Source organism: Piliocolobus tephrosceles, chromosome 12, assembly GCF_002776525.5.
Source record: "Piliocolobus tephrosceles isolate RC106 chromosome 12, ASM277652v3, whole genome shotgun sequence".
NCBI classification, from domain to species: Eukaryota; Metazoa; Chordata; class Mammalia; order Primates; family Cercopithecidae; genus Piliocolobus; species Piliocolobus tephrosceles.
In genome coordinates, this window is record NC_045445.1 from 31996178 (window position 1) to 32020030 (window position 23853).

The window sequence follows — 23853 nt, forward strand, 5'->3', positions numbered from 1 at the left end:
TTGAAGAGGTCCTTTACATCCCTTGTAAGTTGGATTCCTAGGTATTTTATTCTCTTTGAAGCAATTGTGAATGGAAGTTCATTCCTGATTTGGCTCTCTGTTTGTCTGTTACTGGTGTATAAGAATGCTTGTGATTTTTGCACATTAATTTTGTATCCTGAGACTTTGCTGAAGTTGCTTATCAATTGAAACTTGCTTTATAGCCAAGCATGTGGTCTATTTTAGAGAATATTCCATGTGCAGATGAGAAGAATGCATATTCTGTGGTTTATAGGTGAAGTAATTTGTAGATGTCTATTAGATCCAATTGGTCAAGTGTCAAATTTAAGTCTAGAATTTCTTTTTTAGTTTTCTGTCTTGATGATCTCTCTAATGCTGTCAGTGAGGTGTTGAAGTCCCCACTCTTATTGTGTGGCTCTGTGAGTCTTATTGTAGGTCTGGACGTACTTATTTTATGAATCTGGTTGTTCTAATGTTCAGTGCATATGTATTTATGATAGTTAAGTCATCATGTTGGATTTAACCCTTTATCATTATGTAGTGTCCTTCTTTGTCCTTTGTTAATTTTGTTGGTTTAAAAACCATTTTGTCTGATATAAGAATAGCAACTCCTGTTCTTTTTTGTTTTCCATTTGCATGATAGATCTGTCTTCAACCCTTACCTTGATTCTATGTGTGTCATTATGTGGGAAATGGGTCTCTGGAAGGCAGCTGGTGAATAATTCTTGTTTTTTTTTAAAAAAAGTTCAACTTGACACTTTGTCTTTTAAGGAGGGGGTTAAGACCATTTATGTTCAAGTTTAATGTTGATATGTGAGATTTTGCTCCTATTGTAAAGTTGTCAGCTGGTGGTTTTGCAGTTCCTATTGGGTAGTTGCTTTAAAGAGTCTGTGGGTATGCACTTAGATGTGGTTGTATAGTAGCAGGTATTGTTCTTGTGTTTTCATGTTTAGAACACTCTTAAGAATTGCTTGGAAGGCTAGCCCAATGGTAGTTCCCTTGGTCTGAAAAAGATGTTATTTCTCTTTTGCTTATGAAGCTTAGTTTGGGGTGGTATAAAATTATTGGTTGAATTTTCTTTTCTTTGAGAATGCTGAAAATAGGTCCCCAATCTCTTCTGGCATGTAAAGTTTCTTCTGAAAAGTCCTCTGTTAGCCTAATGGACTTCTCTTTGTACATGATCTAACCCTTTACTGTGGTTGCCTTTAAGGTTTTTTTCTTTAGTTTGACCTTGAATACTCTGGTGACTATGTATGTTGGTAATATTCATTTTGTATAGTATCTAGCAGGTGTTTTCTGGATTTCTTGTATTTGGATATCTACCTCTCTAGCAAGATTAGGAAAATTTTCTTGAATTATTCTTTCAAATATGTTTTCCAGGTTGTTCAGTTTTTTTCTTGTTTATCAAGGAATGCTAATAATTCATAGGGTGGTCACTTTACATAATCCCATATTTCCTGGAGGCTTTGTTTATTTTATAAATTCCTTTTTCTTTATTTTTGTTTAACTGGGTTAGTTTGAAAAACCAAGCTTAAAGTTCTGAAATTTTTTCTTCTGCTTGAACTAGTCTATTGATAATACTTTCATTTGTAGTTTGAAATTTTTGGTGAGTTTTTCAGTTCCAGTAGCTCCGATTGATACTTTGTAAGATGTTTACCTCTTCCTCTATTTTTTGGATTTATTTCCAGACTATTACCTTCCTTTATTTCCAGACTATTCAAGGTCAAACTAAAAAAAAAAAAATCTTAAAGGCGACTAGAGCAAAGGGTTAGATTATGTACAAATAAAATCCCATTAGGCTAAGAGAGAACTTTTCAGAAGAAACTGTACATGCCAGAAGAGATTGTGGGCCTATTTTCAGCATTCTTAAAGAAAAGAAAATTTAACCAAGAATTTTATACCATGCCAAACTAAGCTTCATAAGCAAAAGAGAAATAACATCTTTTTCAGACAAGCAATCACTCAGGTAATTTATTACCATTGGATTTGTATTCTAATCAATTCTTAAGAGTATTCTAAACATGAAAACACAAGAACAATACCTGCTACCATACAACCACACCTAAGTACATACCCACAGACTCTTTAAAGCAACTACACAATAGGAACTGCAAAACAACCAGATGACAACTTTACAGCTTTACAGGTTTCTTAGTCCTGATTTTCAACCATGTTTTGGATCTTATTGCATGTCACTGTAATCTATGCTTTGAATTCTCCATATGTAATCTATGTTCCTCTATTTTGCTTAGAGACCACCTCGAGAGAGCTACAGTAAACCTTTGGTGGTGTCACAATATTCAGATTTTTCACGGTGGCAGAATTCTTATGCTGATTTCTCATCTGGAGAAGGTTATATTGGGTAGAATCTTTTTCCTTTGTTTCTGTAGTCCTATGTATTTCTGTCAGCAGGTTTTGTTTTGGACTGTGAGGTTCAACCTACAGGTTAGTAGATGGCATTGACAACTAAGAACCACTTGCCATACAAACAGATGGGTATGGATCTGATCTTTGTTTACTGTGAGGTTCTTTCCATTTTTTAGGTAAATGGCTGGACTGTGGGGTGTCCAGTACCCTGAGCTTCCTGTTCTGTAGGGGTGGTGGGACACAGCTGAAGAGAACTGGAGCCCCTGAGTTGCCAACAAATATTCTAATGGTGAGTGCAGGCACCACCCACTGTGAGAGTGTCTGAGAGGAGCTCTTGGTGAAGTGTACTGAGATATCTGCAGGCGGTAGGAGTGTGAGGGAGTTGCACTGGCTCCTCATCTCCGATAGGCAGGAATGCAATCTAATTCCCTATCATTCCCCTGTTCCAGTGGTTGTGATTCCTATTTCAGATGCACACTGTGGTCTCTCTGGACCGTAACGTGCTTGAGAGTCATGTGAAACACCTGTTTTCTGACTTTCCATGGGTGTGGTTTCAGGTCATAACCTTATCACTCAGTCTGATACACACAGCTTTATGGCATGCCTTTTCTTTAATGTGGCAGTACTGCTGTTTTTTGTAAAGCAGAAGGGCTCCACTTTTTGGAGCCCTTGTGAGTAGGTGTTGGTCATGGTGGTGTCAGGTGGTTGGGTCAGCACTGGGGCAAGTGGTCAGGTGCCCACAGAGTTGAAATGGGGTAGGTAGTTTCCCAGTTCCCAGGCCCCTAGATGGCCTGCTGAATAGTGTGTATAAGTCCTGGAGGGGCTAGACTGGGGTTTGGCTAGCCCAGAGTTCAAGTATTGGCTGTGATGTGGAGGCAGGCTCGTCCTTGGGTCATTGACCAAGCTGTCTGGCAGAGGCAGGTGGAATGCTTAGGTGGTAGAAGTCTGAGGGTATATCACAGGCCTATGGGTGTTGGGTTTTCACAAAGGCTCTGGGATCCAGGTGAAATGTTCAGGTGATGGCAGGGCGACTATGCTGTGGGCCTTTCACTGGGGAGGGCAGCATCCCTCAGCTAGGACAATGAAGACTGACAGCTGTGAGACGTGTAACATGCTCACATTTCCCTCACATCCAAACAGTGCTGAATGTCACTGTTGAGGCCCACAAAGATGTCAAGCATTGTGTGTTACCTCTGGGAATTTTGCCCCAAATGAATGCAGAGCTGTGCCCCACCACAGTGCTCTGGCTGGGGTGAAGTTGCTGTACTGGAAGCCTAAGCTGGCTTTCTTCATGCTAGGGAGTTTCTCCAAGTTCCATGTCAGTCTTGTGTGGATGAATGCCTGTCTTCACTCCTCTCTGTTCTTGCTGGGTCCCCTCATTTCCTTGGTGAATCCTGCTGTGATCTCTTAGACAATCCATTTGAAGAGCTAGTGTTTACTTGCCACTTTATCTCCTCTCCATGAGAGTGGCGTACACTAGCTGCTTCTAGTCAGCTATATTGAGCCTCCAATCCAAGGTTTGTTTTTTTTTTTGGTTCTTTTAGCACTTTAAGTATATCATCCCACTGTCTTCTTGCATCCGTGATTTCCAAAAGAAAGCTCATGCTAATCTTAATAAAGATCCCTTGTATAAAATCTGATAAGTTGCTGCTTCTTGATGCTTTCAAAATCCTCTATGTCTTTGACTTTTGACAATTTTACTGTCATGCATCTTAGTTTGATCTCTATGAGTTTATCCTGCTTAAAGTTTGCTGAGCTTCTTGGATGGGTCAATTTATTTCTGTCATTAATGTGGGAAGTGTTTAGATTTTATTTCTTTAATTATTCTTTCTGCCAAATTTTCTCTATTCTCTCCCTCTGGGACTGACATTATCTGCACTTTGCTATGCTTCATGGTGTCCCATAGGTCTTTTAGGCTCTGTTCATTTATTTTACTTTTCTCTACAAATAGGATCATATCAATTGCTATATATATATATATATAGAGAGAGAGAGAGAGAGAGAGAGAGAGAGATAGAGAGAGAGAGAAAGAGTCTCGCTCTGTAGCCAGACTGGAGTGCAGTGGCACGATCTTGGCTCACTACAATCTCCGCCTCCCGGGTTCAAGTGATTCTACTGTCTCAGCCTCCTGAGTAGCTGAGAATACAGGCACACACCACCACACCCAGCTAATTTTTGTGTTTTTAGTAGAGACGGGGTTTCACCATCTTGGCCAGAATGGTCTTGATCTCTTAACCTCATGATCTGCCCACCTTGGACTCCCAAAATGCTGGGATTACAGGCATGAGCCACTGCTCCCGGCCTCAATTCTCATGTCTTAAGTTCACTGATTCCTTCTCCTTCTTACTCCAAACTGACCTGAACCCTTGTAATACTTTTTCTTTTTTCATTTTAGTTATTGTACTTTTTGTTATCAAGAATTTGTACTTGATTCCTTTTTATCATTTCAATTTTAATTGACATTCTCATTTTGTTCATATATAGTTTTAAGGACATTTTCTTTTAAATATCTGTATAGTAAGTCCAATGTTGGGCTTTCTCAGTGGTAGCTGCTGTCAATTTATTTTGTTCCTTTTAATTGAACATATAGTTGTATGGCTTTGTTTGTCTCATAATTTTTTTTTGAAAACTAGATATTTTTATATTATAATATGGTAACTATGGAAATTACATTTTCTCCATACCCCAAGGTTTGTTAGGTTTTTGTTGTTGTTGCAATTTGTAGTAGTCCATTTTCTAGTGAATCTTTCCAACTATTTTTATAGAGGTTATATTATTTGTCATGTGTGATCACTAGCGTCTCTGTTCCTTAGCTCATAGTAAGTTAAAAAATAGATACCAAACAATATAATTTGGCTGTGTCCCCACTCAAATCTCATCCTGAGTTGTAGCTTTCATAATCGCCACACGTTGTGGGAGGCACACAGTGGGAGGTAATTGGATCATGGAGGCAGGTTTTTCCTGTGCTGTTCTCATGGTAATGAATAAGCGTCATAAGATATGATGGTTTTATTAAAAAAGGGCAGTTCCACAGCACATACTCACTTGCCTGCCACCATATAAGAGGTGCCTTTGCTCCTCCTTCACCTTCCACCCTTCTGCCACGATTGTGAGGCCTCCCAAGCAATGTGGAAATGAGAGTCTATTAAACCTCTTTGTCTTTATAAATTACCCTATCTTGGGTATGTCTTTATTATCAGCATGAGAATGGCCTAGTACAGTAAGTTGGTACTGGTAGAGGAAGGTGTTACTATAAGAATATCCAAAAATTGGTAAGCAACTTTGGAACTGGGTAGCAGGCAAAGATTGGAAGAGTTTGGAGGGCTCAGAAGAAGATAGAAAAATGTGGGAAAGTTTGAAACTTTCTAGAGAATTGGAGGGCTCCAAAGACAGAAAGATACGGGAAAGTTTGGAACTTCCTAAAGATTTGTTGAAGGACTTTGACCAAAATGCTAATAGTTATATAGACAATACAGTCCAGGCTTGAATTGGTGTCAGATAGAGATGAAAAGCTTGTTGGGAACTGGAGTCAAAGTCACTCTTGCTATGCAAAGAGACTGACAGCATTTTGCCACTGCCCCAGAGATCTGTGCAACTTTAAACTTGAGAGAGATAATTTAGGGTGTCTGGCAGAAGAAATTTCTAAGTGACAAAGCATTCAAGAGGAAACAAAGCATAAAAGTAAGGAAAATTTGCAACCTGATAATGCAATAGTAAAGAAAACCCCATTAACTGGGAAGAAAATCAGGCCAGCTGCATACATTTGCGTAAGAAACAAGGAGCCAAATGTTAATCACCAACACAATGGGAAAAATGTCTCCAGGGCATGTCAGAGACCTTTATAGCAGCACCTTCCATTACAGGCCTGGAGGCCTAGGAGGCAAACATAGTTTCCCGGGCCAGGCCCAGGGCTTTCGTGCTGTGTGCAGCCTAGAGACACCGTGCCCTGCATCTCAGTTGCCCCAGCCATGGTTAAAAGGGACCAAGGTACAGCTCAGGCCATGGCTTCAGAGGGTGCAAGCCCCAAGCCATGGCAACATTCATGTGCCATTGAGCCTGCAGGTGCACAGAAGTCAAGACTTGAGGTTTGGGAACCTCTGCCTGGATTTCAGAGGATGTATGAAAATGCCTGGGTGTCCAGGCAGAGGGATGTTGCAGGGGTGGAGCACTCATGGAGAACCTCTGCTAGGGCAGTTAAGAAGGGAATTGTGGGCTGGGAGCCCAACACAGAGCTCCCACTGGGGCACTGCCCAGTGGAGCTGTGAGAAAACGGCCACCATCCTCCAGACGTCAGAATAGTAGATCCACCAACAGGTTGCACTGTGCACCTGGAAAAGCTGCAGGCACTCAACACAAACCCATGAAAGCAGCTAGAAGAGGGGCTGTACTCTGCAAAGCCATAGGGGCAGAGCTTCCCAAGGCTGTGGGAGTCCATCTCTTGCATCAGCATGACCTGGATGTGAGGCATAGAGTCAGAAGTGGTCATTTTGGAACTTTATGGTTTAATGACTGTCCTGCTGGATTTTGGACTTGCACAGGGCCTGTAGCCCCTTTGTTTTGGCCAATGTCTCCCATTTGGAATGGGTGTGTTTACCCAATGCCTATAGCCTCATTGTATCTAGGAAGTAACTAACTTGCTTTTGATTTTACAGGCATATAGGCAGAAGGAACTTGCTTTGTCTCAGATGAGACTTTGGACTTGGACTTTTGAGTTAATGCTGGAATGAGTTAAGACTGGGGGACTGTTGGAAAGGCGTAATTGTGTTTTGAATTGTGAGGACATGAGATTTGGGAGGGGCTGGGGGTAGAATGATATGGTTAGGTGTTGTGTTTCCACTCAAATTTCATCTTGAATTGTAGCTCCCGTAATCCTCACATGTTATGGGAGGGAACCAGTGGGAGGTATTTGAACCATTCAGGCAGGTTTTTTTCTGTTTTGTTCTCATGATAGTGAATGTCTCATGAGATCTGATACTTTTATAAAGGGTAGTTCCCCTGCACTCCCTCTCTTGCCTGCTGCCATGTAAGATATGCCTTTGCTCTTCCTTTGCCTTCCACCATGATTGTGATACCTCCCCAGCCATGTGAAACTATGAGTCCACTAAACCTCTTTTTCTTTATAAATTACCCAGTCTCAGGTGCATCTTCATTAGCAGTGTGAGAACAGACTAATAAACCAAAATATCTTCCAGTCTTCATGGATTGTCTCTGTGCTGGGGCCTTCCTTCAACACGACACTTCCACTGAAACTACTGTTCAACCTTCAGTGAAAGCATAAGTTCTTCTTAGGCCTTATTAGTGCATGCACATTTCCCTCGGTTTCAATTTGGCTTGCTGATTTTTCCCATAAATGTGGTGATTTTGAGTGTCCTATCCTAATTTCTTTCTTTCTTTTCTTTTCTTTTCTTTTCCTTTCTTTCCTTCCTTCCTTCCTCCCCTTTTTTTTTTTTTTTTTTTTTTTTTTTTTTTTTTTTTTTTTGAGATAGGCTCTCACTGTGTTGCCCAGGCTGGAGTGAAGTGCTATGAACTCAGCTCACTGCAACCTCTGTCTCCTGGGTTCAAGCGATTCTCATGCCTCAGCCTCCTAAGTAGCTGGGACCACAGACACACCTGGCTAATTTTTGTATTTTTGTAGAGACTGGGTTTCACCATGCTGCCCAGGCTAGCTCTAAGTCCTGAACTACAATGATCTACCTGCTTCAGCCTCCCAAAGTGCTGGGATTACAGGCATGAGCCACTGTTCCCAGTCCTAAGATTTAAAAAACATTTACCTTGGCTTTTTCTTACAGGCTGTAGGGTGTATATTTGATATATCAATGTATTATTTTGCTCCAGATATCTTTGGGTTGTTTTTCAGCCTTACAATATTTTTGAACAATGCCAAACATTTTTCATACCTGGGTCCATTCCAAATTAGTTGAAAGAGTGGTGAGTTTCTTGCATTAGTCTTTCAGGTAGCACTCACATATGTTGTAACAGACATACACAAAAATTTGTGAATAAAATATGCTCTGTTCCCACCAGTATTAAGTATAAGGGGCCCAGACTAGAAACATTGACTATCTTCTTCATGTTTGGTGCCAAACTAGGGAGGGTATAGGGCAAAGCCACGTAAAAATACCACAAAACTTTCCTACAAGTTTGAAGTTGTATTTTTCTTGATGCAGCATTTCCTTGGTAGTTGTAAACCTTTTCCTGTTTTTCATAGTTCTAAAATAGTTGGTTATGACATTTCCTGCTTCTTTTTCAATGTTTCTGTCATGTAATGGGAACTTAAAGATGCTTCTTCTGCCATTTTGCTGACATAACTTAGGTCTGTGTTTCGTTTTTAGTTTTCATTCCCCCTTTTTTTCCACTTGCTGTTTTAATTTAGATAATTTTATGTTCAGTGATTATTTTTACTTCCCTGTATGCCTAATGATGACATTGAAATAATGGTTTTTGTCTCTGAAATAATCTATTTGTTTCCATTTCACTCTTTTTTGTAGGTTCCATATCTGATGGACTCCCTCCAACTTTTACATTAGGTCTTCTATTATATTAGTCATAGGTTTTAAAAAATAACTTGCCTGATAGTTGTAACATTTGTGTCATCTCTTAATCATGTTCTATTGTTCACATTGTCACTTGACAATGTATTGTGTTCTTTTGTTTGATTTTTAATTGTCTCAGAATTTTTAGATTTTTTAAACTTTATTTTAGGTTCAGGAGTACATGTGCAGGTTTACTATATAGGCAAATTACATGTCACAGGGGTTAGCTGTACAGGCTATTTTGTCATCCAGGTAATAAACATAGTATTCAATAAATATTTTTGTGATTCTCACCCTCCACCCTCAAGTAAGCCCCATTGTCTGTTGTGCACTTCTTTATGTCCATATGTAACCAATATTAACTCCCACTTAAAAGTGAGAACATGTGATATTTGATTTTCTGTTTCTGTGTTAGTTCACTTAGGATAATGGCTTCCAGCTCTATCCATGTTGCTGCAAAGAATAAGATCTCATTCTTTTTTATGGCTGCTTAGTATTCCATGGTTTATACATACCATATTTTCTTTATTCAGTCAGCCATTGATGGGCCTTTAAGTTGATTCCATGTCTTTGCTATTGTGAATACTGCTGCAATGAACATACACATGTATGTGTCTTTATGGTAGAACAATTTATATTCCATTGCATATATATTCAATAATGAAATTTCTGGGTCGAATGGTAATTCTAAGTTTTTTGAGAAATTGCCAAACTGCTTTCCACAATGGCTGAATTAATTTACATTCCTTCAAGTAGTGTATAAGCCTTCTTTTTTCTCTACAGCCTTGCCACCATCTGTTGTTCATTGATGTTTTAATAGTCATTCTGATTTATGAGAGATGGTATCGCATTGTGGTTTTGATTTGCATTTTTCTAATGATTAATGATGCTGAACATTTTTTCATATTCTTGGTTGTGTGTGTCTTCTTTTGAGAAATGTCTGTTCATGTCTTTTGCCCATTTTTTAACAGGTTGTTTGTTTTGCACTTGTAAATTTGTTTAAGTTTCTTATAGCTTCTGGATATTAGACCGTTGTCAGTTGTGTCAGGTGCATAGTTTGCAAATATTTTCTTCCATTCTGAAGGTGTTACAATTGTTTTTGGCGTCCTCATCATGAAATATTGGCCAGGTTCTATGTCAAGTATGGTATTTCTTAGGTTTTCTTCTTGTGTTTTTATAGTTTGAGTTTTCCATTTGAATATTTAATCCATCTTAAGTTTATTTTTGTATGTGGTATAATGAAAGGTTCTAATTTTAATCTTCTGAATATGGCTAGTCAGCTATCCCAGCAACATTGATTGAATAGAGAGTCCTATCCCCATTGGTTGCATTTGTTAACTTATCAAAAATCAGATGGTTGCAGGTGTGCAGCATTATTTTTGGGCTGTCTATTGTATTACATTCGTCTATATCTTTGTTTTTTTACCTGTAGTATGCTGTATGGTTACTGTAGACTTGAAGTGTTGTTTGAAAGTGGGTAATGTGATACTGCCAGCTTTTTTTTTTTTTAATTTTCCTTAGGATTGCTTTGGCTATTCTGGCTCTTTTGTGGTTCCACATGAATTTTATTTTTTTTTCTAATTCCATGAAATGTGTCTTTGATATATAGAAATAACATTGAATCTGTAAATTGCTTTGGCCAGTGTGGCCATTTTAACAAAGTAGATTCTTCCTATCCATGAGCATGGAATATTTTTTCAGTGGTTTGTGTTATCTCTAATTTCTTTGAGCAGTGGTTTGTAGTTCTCCTTGTAGAGATCTTCCACCTCCCTGGTTAGCTGTATTCCTAGATATTTTATTCTTTTTTTGTGGCTATTGTAAATAGGATTGTGTTCTTGATTTGACTCTCTGCTTGGATGTTGTTTGTGTGTAGGCATCCTATAGATTTTTGTACATTGAATTTGTATTCTAAAATTTGCTGAAGTTGCTTAACAGATCAAGGAGACTTTGGGGAGAGACTATGGGGTATTCTAGGTATAGAATTATATCATCTATAAACATGGATAGTTTGGCTTCCTCTTTTCCTATTTGGATACGTTTTATTTCTTTATCTTGTCTGATTGCTGTTGCTAGGACTTCCAGTACTCTAGTGAAGAGGAATGGTGAGAGAGAGAGAGGGCATCTTTGTCTTGTTCTGGTTTTCAAAAGGAATGCTTCCAGCTTTTTCTCATTTATTATGATGTAGGCTGAGGGGTTTTCATAGATGGCTTATTATTTTCAAGTATGTTCCTTCAATGCCTAATTTGTTGAGGGTTTTTAACATGAAGAGATGATGAATTTTATCAAAAGGTTTTTTTTGCATCTATTGAAACAATTATGTAGCTTATCTTTTTAGTTTTGTTTATGTGATGGACCATTTTAATTGATTTGCATGTGTTGAATGAACCTTGCATCCCAGGGATAAAGCCTACTTGATCCTGGTAGATTAGCTTTTTGATGTGTTCCCAGATTCAGTTTACTAGTATTTTGTTTAATATTTCTATGTGTGTATTCATTAAGGATATTGGCCTGAAGTTTTCTTTTTTGCTATATCTCTGCCAGGTTTTGGTATCAGAATTATGTGGGCCTCATAGAATGAGTTAGGGAAGAGTCATCTCTCCTCAATTTTGGGAATACTTTCTGAAGGAATGGTACCAGCTCTTCATTACATGTCTTATAGAATTTGGCTGTGTATCCTTCTTGTTTTGGGCTTTTATTAGTCATCAGGATTTTTATTACTACGTTTCAGAACTCATTATTTTTTTCTTTAGGGATTCAATTTCTTCCTGGTTCAGTCTTGGGCAGTTGTATGTGTCCAGGAATTTAAGCATCTCTTCTAGGTTTTCTACCTTGTGTGCATACAGATGTTCATATTAGTCTCTGAGGTATTTTTTTTTTTTTTAAGACAGAGTCTTACTCTATCTCACAGGCTGGAGTGCACTGAAGCGATCTTGGCTCACTGCAAACTCTGCCTCCCGGGTTCACACCATTCTCCTGTCTCAGCCTCCCAAGTAGCTGGGACTACAGGCGCCCACCACCACACCTGGCTAATTTTTATTTTATTTTATTTTATTTGTATTTTTAGTAGAGACAGGGTTTCACCATGTTAGCCAGGATGGTCTTGATTTCCTGACCTTGTGATCCACCCACCTCAGCCTCCCAAAGTGCTGGGATTACAGGTGTGAGCCACTGCACCTGGCTGATTTTTCTATTATTATTATTTCTATGGAGTCTTTGGTAATGTGCCTTTTGTCCTTTCTGATTTTGCTTATTTGGATCTTCTCTCTTTCATTTTTCTTCATTGTTTTAGCTAGTACTCTATCTTATTAATTTTTTAAAAAAAAATCTGAATGTGTTATTTTGTATGGTTATTTGTGGCTCAATTTATTTCAGTTCAGCTCTGATTTTGGTTATTTATTGTCCTCTGCTACCTTTGGGGTTAGTTTCCTTTTGTTTTTCTAGTTCTTTCAGGTGTAATAGTAAAGTTGTTAATTTAAGTTTTTGTAAGTTTTTGATGTGGGTGCTTTACACTATAACCATCCCTCTTAACACTGATTTAGCTGTGTCCCAGAGATTCTGATATGCTGTATGTTTCTTCTCATTAGTTTCAAAGAATTTCTTGATTTCTGCCTTAATTTCATTATTTACCTAAAAGTCATTTAGAAGCAGGTTGTTTAATTTCCATGTAATTCTATGGTTTTTAATGATCTTCTTAGCACTGATTTATATTTTCATAGTACTCTGGTCTGAAAGTGTGGTTGGTATGACATCTTTTTTTAATTGTTGAGGATTGTTTTATAACTGACTGTGTGGTCAATTTCAGTGCATATGCCATGTGCAGATAAAAGAATATATATTCTGTGCTTGGGTGGAAAGTTCTGTAGATGACTATTGGAGTCATTTGATCAATTAATGAGTTCAGATCCTACATATCTTCAGTAGTTTTCTGCCTCAATGATCTGTCTAATACTGTCAGTGGGGTGCTGCAGTCTCCCACTGTTATTGTGTGTTTATCCAAGTCTCTTCATAGGTTTCTAGAAACTTGTTTTATTCATCTGGTTGCTCCTCTGTTGGGTGCATATATATTTATGATAGTTAGATATTCTTGTTGAATTGAACTTTTTACCATTACACAATGCCCTTCTTTGTGTTTTTTAAATTTTTTTGTTGGTTTAAAGTCTGTTTTGTCTGAAATTAGAACAGCAACCATTGCTTTTTTTCTGATTTCTGTTTGCTTGGTAGATTTTTCTCAATCCCTTTCCATTGAGACTATGGGTGTCATTGTATTAAAGATGAGTTTGTTGAAGACAACCTACCATTGAGTCTTGCTTCTCTATCCAACTTGCCATTCTGTGCATTTTACTTAGGACATTTAGCCCATTTACATTCCAAGGTTAATATTGATATGTGCAGATTTGATCTCATGATTTTTTGTTAGCCTGTTATTATGCAAACTTGTTTGTGTGGCTGCTTTATAATGTCAATGATTTATGTGCTTAATTGTATTTTTGCAGTGCCAGTAATGGTTTTTCTTTTCCATATTTATCTTTTACATCAGGATCTCTTGTAAAGCAGGTTTGGTGGTAATTAATTCTCTTAGCATTTGCTTGTCCTAAAAGTATCTTATCTTTTGCTTATAAAGCTTAGTTTGTCTGAATATGAAATTCTTTCTTGAACGGGCCAATATTAAGCATTCTTAAAGAAAAGAATGACTTGTCTTTTCCAGCTTGTAGATCTTTTCTGAAAATTTCACTGTAGCCAGATGGGATTCTCTTTGTAAGTGAACTGTTCTTTCTATCTCCCTTTAACATTTTTTTTTAAATTTTGATCTTGGAGAATCTGATGACTATGTGTCTTGGGGATGGTCATGTCATGTAATACCTTGCAAGGGTTCTCTGCATTTCCTGAATTTGAAACTTGCCCTCTGTAGCAATGTTGGGAACATTTTCATGGATGATATCCTGAAATACATTTTCCAAGTTGCTTGCTTTTTCTCCCTCTCTTTCATGGATGCTAATGAGTTGTAGATTTGGTCTTTTTACATAATCCCATATTTCTAGAAGATTTTGTTCATACTTCTTTAGCCTTTTTTCTATATTCTTGTCTGTCTGAGTAATTTTTAATTTAATTCTAGACATTGTATCTAGAAACAGTAAAGAGTCAGGTAAATATAATTTATGCCCAGAGATGGACATGTCTCTTCTTCTGTTAAGTTTTTAGGTTGTTTTGGTGTGTGTACAAGAACAGTTCTATGCTGATGTCCTGATTACTTTGCAGTTATTCACATAGGCTACATAGACAAAGCCTGTCTTTGCAGAATGCATTGTGATATGCACATGTGAACATATGAGGCTTGTGAGAACCTGCTGCAAGGCTACTTCTCACTCTCCTCCTTATCTTCCTAGGAGGCTATCATGAGACAGTTTCTCAGCACCTCTTAGATTTTAATAAGGCATAGAAGCTTTCTGTCTTTTCCTCTTTAGGATAGAGCTGCAGGTATAAAAGTAATTAGGTGCAGCATGACACAAGTTGTACCTCATCATATGTTTTGTAGCCATCTGTACTCCTTTGTTTCATTATCATCTTGTGGCACAAGGAAGACAGGGAGCGGGCACCTTTGCCTACTTTTGTAGTTGTTGCATACAAGTAATTAACTATCTGAGGGCTCATAGACTGTGCATACTTTCAGGTTTTCTTGACAGGACATTGGGTCAATCTATTCAGGAACTGAGCTGGTTTTTATATTTTTCTTGCTATCTTTACCTTCAGTGAACCACGGATATCAAATAGCATTATACTGCTTTTACCTTGTTTGGAATGGGGCCTTGACTTCTGGAGGGGTTTTCTCTGTGTTTGTGCTTCATTCTCTGTCCCAAAGAGGTCTGTCAACTATGCAAGCATATGCCATGCCCCACCCCCAACATTGGAGGTTAACAACAAGACTTCTGTTACTTGCTAGTCTAGTCTTTTCATAGGGACAAGAGGTTTCTCTGGGTTCTCCTGGTCTAGATGCAATCTTTGCTATGACTTGTGCATCTGAAATTTGGGAATCAATCTTTCTCAGCATTACTGGTATTTCCTTGTGGCAATCAAACTGTGCCTTATATCTGATATATCTTGTTTGGGAGCCAGTTTCTTTTCCTAAGTCTTGTACTGGCATAAGATCCTGGACTTAAGAGTATGTCCTATTCCTTCTCCAGGAGCACAGATATTTTTCCTCCACTCTCCAGAAATAACATATCTTTCCCTATTTTGTTAATGTGGGATTGTTTACTACCCTTTCCTCAGAAGAAGAGCAATATAGTATAAAATGTCTTTAGCAGGTATTTGTACAGCAGTTTTATATAAGATCTTCATATTAATCCTTAAAATAAAAACACTTGATAAACACTGAGTTTATAACACTAAAATGAATCTCAGCCAGGTGACTTTGTAGTTACTGTGTTCCTGATTTAAGTTTTTTTGTACGTTTATGTTAGAATACAGTTTTGGTGATTTTGCTTTGTGTTGGAAGTAACAATTTTCAGCAACAAAGGACACACTGGCTTAAATGAAGACACATTATTGGCACACACAAATTTTAGAGTTAACTTATACTTCAGGTAAAGATTGAAATAGAAGGTCAATGATAAAGAAATATTCTTTTTATTTTTAACTCTCCAATTTTATTTCATTATGTTAGCTTCACTCTAAAATTGGCTTGTTCTAAGTCTAAATATGGCTGCCTATAGCTCCTGAGTTTATTAAGCTTCTTTGTTAATATTTAGTGTGTGAGAAAGAACATCTTTTTATGTATCTTCCATTGAAGTGAGAGAAAATTTCTTCCTCAGAAACCTACAGCAAATGTTTCTTCAAATATAAATAGCTTAAAATTTTTATATGTTCATCTCTGGGCCAAAAATATCTCTGCAGAGAGGGAATATACCAATTGGTTTAAGTCAATTAAAGTCCTCTTACAGAAAAGGCTGGAGGTGAAGTCAATCCAATCCAATATTTTTGACTGAGAAATTCAAGTCCTGTTAGAAAGGAGAAAAAGAAACCAGGGAAGCAACTAAGAAATGACTACTATACATAACCAGAGGAGAGGTGGAACTGGATAGTCTCTCTGTATAACTTTCCTGAAATTATTTATTTCAGCTGAAAAGCACATAATTTGGAAGTCTCACTTTTCTTTTTCATAAAGGCTGGCATGCAGTTATTCTATATTGCTGAATGGAAATACATCCGTTTACTTTAAAGACCATGGAGCAGGTGAGAGCACTGACTTACACTTGTGACATATGATATAGTTAGGCTTTGTGTCCCCACTCAAATGTTATCTTAAATTTTAGCTCCCATAATCCCCATGTGTCATGGAAGGGACTTTGTGGGAGGTAATTGAATCATAGGTGTGGGTTTTCCCAAGCTGTTCTCCCGATAGTGAATAAGTCTCATGATATCTGATGGTTTTATAAAGGGGAGTTCCCCTACACACAATCTCTGTTGTCTGCTGCCATGTAAGACGTAACTTTGCTCCTCATTTGCCTTCCACCATGATTGTGAGGCTTCCCCAGTCATGTGGAACTGTGAGTCAATTAAACCTCTTTCCTTTATAAATTACACAGCCTCAAATTTATCTTAATTAGCAATGTAATAACAGACTAGTACAGTAAATTGGTACTGGGTAGTAGGGCACTTCTATAAAGATACCCAAAAATGTGGAAGCAACTTTGGAACTGTGTAACAGGCAGAGATTGGAATCATTTGGAGGACTCAGAAGAAGATAGGAAAATGTGGGAAAGTTTGGAACTTCCTAGAGACCTGGAGGGCTTAGAATACAGGAAGATGTGGGAAATTTTGGAACTTCCCTAGAGACTTGTTGAATGGTTTTGACCAAAATGCTGATAATAATATGCACTATAAGGTCCAAACTGAGGTGCTCTCAGATGGAGATGAGAAATTTTGGGGAATTGGAGCAAAGATGACTTTGGTATGATTTTGCAAAAAGGCTGGTGGCAGTTTGCCCCTACCCTAGAAATCTGTGGAACTTTGAACTTGAGAGATGATTGAGGTTATTTAGTGGAAGACATTTATAAGTGGTAACGTGTTCAAGAGGAAGCAGAGCATAACAGTTTGAAAAAATTGTAGCCTGACAATGCAATATAAAAGAAAAATCCATTTTCTGGGGAGAAATTCAAGCTGGCTGCAGAAATTTGCATAAGTAACACAGAGTGAATGTTAATCACCAAGACAATGGGGGAAAAAGTCTCTAAGGCATGTCTGAGACAATCATGGCAACCCCTTCTGTCAGACAAGGAGGCCTAGGAGGGAAAAATGGTTTCTTGGGCCAGGTCCAGCCTCCCCTTTCTGTGTGCAGCCTCGGGACTTGGTTTCCTGCATCCCAGTGGCTTTAGCTCCAGTCATTGCTAAAAGGGGTCAAGGTACAGCTCAGGCCATGGCTTCAGAGGGTACACGACCCAAGTCTTGGTGTCTTGGTGGATTACATGTAGTGTTGGGCTTGTGAGTGTGCAGAAGTCAAGAACTGAGGTTTGGGAACCTCTGCCTAGATTTCAGAGGATGTATGGAAACACCTGAATGTTCAAGCAGAGGTGTGCTACAGTGGCAGAACCCTCATGGAGAGTCTCTGCTAGGACAGTGCAAAAGGGAATTGTTGGGTGAGAGCACCACACAGAGTCCAACACCGGGGCACTGCCTAGTGGGGCTGTGAGAAGAGGGCCACCAATACTCCAGACTCCAGAATAGTAGATTCACCAACAGGTTGCACCATGCACCTGGAAAAGCCACAGGCACTCAACGCCAACCCATGAAAGCAGCCAGGAGTGGGCTCTACCCTGCAAAGCCATAGGGGCGGAGTTTCTCAAGGCTGTTGGACCCCACCTCTTGCATCAGCATGACCTGGATGTGAGACATGGAGTCAGAAGTGATCATTTTGGAACTTTATGGTTTAATGACTGCCCTACTGGATTTTGGAATTGCATGGGGCCTGTAGCCCCTTTGTTTTGGTCAATTTCTCCCATTTGGAATGGGTGTGTTTACCCAATGCCTGTACCCTCATTGGATCTAGGAAGTAACTAACTTGCTTTTGATTTACAGGCATATAGGCAGAGGGAACTTGCCTTGTCTCATATGAGACTTTGGACATACACTTTTGAGTTAGAGCTGGAATGAATTAAGACTTTGGGGGACTGTTGGAAGGGCATAATTGTGTTTTGAATTGTGAGGACATGAGATTTGGAAGGGGCCAGGTGTGGAATGATATGCTTAGACATTGTGTCTCCACTCAAATTTCATCTTGAATTATAGCTCCCATAATCTTCACATAATTGGGAGGGAACCAGTGGAAGGAATTGAATCATCTGAGTAGTTTTTTTCTGTGCTGTTCTCATGATAGTGAATGTCTCATGAGATCTGATGGTTTTATAAAGGGTGGTTTCCCTACACATACTCTCTCTTGCCTGCCACCATATAAGACATGAGTTTGTTCCTTATTTGCTTTCTGACATGATTGTGACGTATCCCCAGCTATGCTGAACTGTGAGTCAATTAAACCTCTATTCTTTATAAATTACCCAGTCCCAGGTATGTTTTTACTACCAGTGAGAGAACAAAGTAATACAATATATAAAAACCTATACGGACATTTCACCTTCCAGATTGAAGAGCACCAGACCTCCCTGAGGAGAAATTATTTTCAATAGCCACACTGTATCAAGGCTATCTCTGTTTAGACTAGAAAACACTGTTCCAAATATTTGGCAGTGGTTGAAGGTTGTGGGGTAGTGAACTGCTTTTAGGGTGTGGGTCAAGATGGGAAGAAAATATTAGGTACATACGAGGAAGAAGGGGTTAGGAGTACAGTGGGAAAATAAATAAAATGATTGTTGATATATTTGGGAAGCTTGGAAAAATGATAATTTAAAAACAGATTCACATCTACAAACGTTCCTTTTTTATATTAATATTTTACTCTAACTTGTCATATTTTTTTCTGAGTGGCAGAACCCCAAAATAGATAATTGGAAAGAATCAGCTATGCTGAATTCGAACAGCTGAAAAGACAACATATCTTTATTACCTACTTTAAGATTAATATGCTAATATTTTAGGTCAGAAATGAATTAAATTTATTAAAATTATATACATAAAACAAATATGAATGAAATTATTTTTCTTAAAATTTGAAGCTATTTTTTTCTTTTTCTTTTTTTCTTGGAGAGGATTGACGTTAAAAACTTCTAGAGCCTATATCCAAAGACATTTGTTGATATCCAGGAGTCAAAATGGACAATTGAATAGGAGGAAAAACAAAAGAACCAGTGATCCTTCCATTTTATAAATTTTATGGCAAAGAAATCATGGGTAAATAGTACATGTAGGAAAAAAATAAAAGCTTAGTCCCATTATATCCCCTAATCCAGACTCTATAATTCAGCTTGGCAAATAGAATTTATCACGGACTTGTCATTTTCAGAAACTGTTTGGATTGCAACAAAGTTGTTATCACATATAGATGGAATAAGAACTGAATATAAATAGTGACAGAAAATCTCTTCCCTAACTTTCCCAAGTTTTCCATTATACACCTTAATATAAATGCCATGGAAATGCCATTGTTAGAGATTTATAGATGCACCATTTACATGGCAAATTTAGGCATTATATAGTTATTTCTGATTAGTGAGCAATACCAGATTATTTTATTTTCTGTACATAAAACTAGAGCCTAGTTGAAAAAAAAAGTGATTTACAAAAAGAAGTATAGTTTATAGTTAAGTCTAGTGGGGAGAAGAAAGGAAGAAAACTTAATCTGAGAGTCTGAGGCAATGCCCCCACATACCTGCCATGTGCAGTATGAAGGCACTGTTTGCTAATAGGACAGACAAAAGAAAGGTACCAGATGCCAGAAAGACAAAGTGGTGGTGGGGGGACTTCTTCAGAGGAACTCACCTGCTCTAATTGTTTGCTCAGAGCAAGACTTGACTATAGATGTTCTTCAACTTTTCCACAACTTCCATTAATTCTCTTTGCAAGGTACTCACCTTTTCTCTTGCCTCCTTTCATGACATCAGGAACTAGGTACAGCTACTTCTCTGCAGAACTGATGAATCTCATTTTTAAGAAATCATAAGTACAACATTTAAGCTGGCAAAGGAAAGAACTTCAGGGCAAGATTTATTTTGGTACAACCCATTGCATTAAAGCCCAAAGTTTCTTCTATTAGGGACACCTTTCATTCATTTAGGTTTGTAGGACATTAACTACTTGATGTTGAAGCCCAGAACAGCGTGAAGATTCTTCAGAAATAATGATAAACTGCCTGGAGTATTATTACACAAGCTGATAGAGGAGAATTTTGCACCTGGCTTCCCAAAGTAATAAATACCTACTCAGAGCTGTCTCATCAGGGAGTGCAGTGGAACCTGAACCCAAACATGGAAGAAAAAGAAACAGAAAACCTCTCCTATTTTTTTTTTAAATAGTACATTGATTTATCTTAGCCATATTTTGTAATTTCTGTAAACAAGTCTTAGAGATCCTTAGTCTGTTTTATCCCTAAATATTTCATATTTTTGGTGCTACTCTAAATTGTGTTGTTAATTTCTCCTTGTCTTTCTCTCTCTTTTCTTTTTTTATTTTTTTTTTTACTATTTTCTAATTGACAAATAACAATTCTATATTCTAGCCTAGTGCTTTATCCAGTCAGATGGCTTTCTAGGTTGTAGGAATTAGCATCCACGAATCATTTCACCACTGTCCTACTCCCAAGGTCCTTAAACTAAGATTTCTTTTGTAAATGAGGCTTGTGTCTATAGTCTTCTAAATAGTATCTATTCTTTAACATATTTATTTATTAAAATAACCTCACTTTGTAGCAAAGACACTGAAGTTAAGCAGGTGGCTGTTTTCTGTAATTATAAGCTAGAGAAAATTTGGTATCTGTTTCAAAGTATAGGGTATTTGAGGTATGTGCAAACCCTGAAGGAAAGGTGCTCTGAGAATTCTTTTAAGGGCTCAGGGAAATGATTAGCATGTATCTGAAGCCTCATCCCCAGGGGAGCTGCAAATTTTCAACTGAATATAGCAGATCAATTTCTTACTAATGAACATACAATTACAAGTGGCATTTCTGATACTCTTCCTTCCTGCCTAGACTTAAATAATGTCATTTTGTGTTTTGGTCGATTTTTCATAGACCAGAAAAATATGGAATGTTTTGCCTCTTATTTTTAGAGCACCTCAATTTCTTATCTTAGCTTAAATCTTTTATTGCTTTTCTCTCCTTCTAGCAACCCTTTTTCTTAAGGAAGTTTCTTTCTTTGAGCTCTCTCTTAACCCTCCCACCTTCTTCAATATAAAGCCAAGTGAAGATATTTCAAAATGCTAGCTAAAGAGGCAGGAAATGAGTTATCATCGAATGAGGGAATTAATCCAGAGTCAAATAGTCTGACATTCAAAATCCGTACTGCAATCCACAGCGGACAATACTGTTTAAAACAAATTGTTATCTAAAACAACATGAAGAAAAATAATTCAAAAAAGTGTACCATGAAAACCTTAAACTTGGCTTTCCCAAGACATGCACTTTTTTTTTTTCTGCAACAACACAATGACTGCTTTAGCAACACAAGAAGCTTTGCAATTAGAACATTCTAGGCTACTGTTCTTTGATCTGGGCAATTAGAATAGAAGCAATGTATAGTTTTAAAAAAACAGCTTAAATACCTGTGATCTCTGACATGTCAAAATATTATTGATTTACTCAATACAAACCCAAGACAATGTTAATGTGTAGGCATTCTACAAACAATAGAATACATATTGTCACAATTAGAACTATACTTCAAAATGTGTTTAAAAGCTGTGTATGAATATTTTTAATGTACACTTTTAAAAATATTGATCTATTAGAGTGTCAAAATGAACCTGAATTATGTCATTTAAATTTAAGGGAAAATCTCTCCTCCCAACCATATCAATGACCCATTCATATCAAATGAGTTTCCATTTAGTTGGCTAAAGTAAAGCACTTCAAACCAGCTGATTTTTTTAATACCTCTTAAGGAAGTCTGGTCACCAGGGTTCCCATCTTCATTTATAGATAGCCTCCACTTTTACATTTTTTTAGAGAAGGTACTATAGAAAATAGTATGCTCATGTGACCCCACTGACTTTACTGAGCAGAGATTCTAGTGAAATATGCTGAGTGAAAAAGAATTAATAGGGCAGGAAACTAGCCAGACTAGATAGCCTAGTATGAGATCTGATATCTTGATAGGAATAGAGTGGAGGAGGGGTGAGGGTAAGAGTTCTGTTACCTCTTATTCTCCTTATAGAAAGTGAAAAGGGAAGTCAATAGGTATAGTGTAGTTTATAATCATACATAAAAAAATCAGCATTTCTATACACCAACAAGTTTCGATCTGAAGGCTAAATTGAGAATGTAATTAATCCCATTCACAATAGCCATATCCACACACAAAAATGAGACACCCAGGAATACAGCTAACTGAGGAGGTAAAGATCTCTTATTTATTTATTTATTTTATTTAATTTATAATTTTTCTGAGTACATGGTAGGTGTATAGATCTCTACAACAAGAATTACAAAACACTGCTGAAAGAAATCAGAGATGACACAAACAAATGGAAAAACATTTCATGTGCGTGGAGAGAAATAATCAATATCATTAAAATGACCATACTGCCCAAAGCAATCTACAGATTCAACAGTAGTTTTGTTAAACAACCAAGATCATTTTTCACAGAATTAGAAAAAAAGACTCTAAAATTCATATTAAATAAAAAAGAGCCTGAGTAGTAAAAGCAATTCTAAGCAAAAATGATAAAGCTGGAAGCCTCACATTACCTCATTTCAAACTACAGTATAAGACTACAATAACCAAAACAGCATAGTATAGTTACAAAAACAGACACATAGACTAATGGAACAGAATAGATAACCTGTAAATATAGCAACACACCTACAGTCGTCTGATCTTTAACAAATTCTACAAAAATAACCAGTGGGGAAAGAACTCCCTATTCAATAAATAGAATAGGTAGCTAGCTATATGCAAAAGAATGGATCTGTACTCCTACCATTCATCATATTAAAAAATTAACTCAAGATGGATTGATGATTTAAGTGTAAGACCTCAAACTATAAGAACCCTAGGAACAAATCTAAGAAACATCATTCTGGATATTCCCCTTGGCAAATAATTTGCTATTAAGTCCTCAAAAGCAATTGCAACTGAACAAATATTGACAATTAGGATCTAATTAAACTAAAGAGCTTCTGCACAGCAAAAGAAACTATCAGCAGAGTAAACAGACAACCTACAAAATGGAAGAAAATATTTGTAAACTATGTATCCCACAAAGGTCTAGTATCCAGAATCTATAAGGAACTTAAACAATTGAACAAGCAAAAAACAAATAGCCCCATTAAAAGGTCGATAAAATACATAAACAGGTACTTCTCAAAGGAAGACATACAAGCAGACAGCAAATATTTGTAGAAGTGCTCAACATTGCTAATCATCAGAGACCTACAACTCAAAACTACAATGAAAATACCATGTCATACGAGTCAGAATGGCTAATATTAAAATGTCAAGAAACAACAAATGCTGAGGAAGCTGCAGAACACTTATACACTGTTGGTAGGAATGTAAATTAGTTCAGCAATTGTGAAAAACAGTTTGAAGATTTTTCAAACAACTTAAAATAGAACTACCATTCGACCCAGCAATCCCATTATTGGGTATATATCCAAGAGAAAATAAATTATTCTACCAAAAGGACACATGCACTCATATGTTCATTGCAGCACTATTCACAGTAGCAAAGACATGGAATCAATCTAGGTGCCCATCAACGGTGCATTGGATAAAGAAAATGTGGTATGTATACATCATGGAATATTATGCAGCCATAAAAGGAACAAAATCATGTCTTTTGCAGCAACATG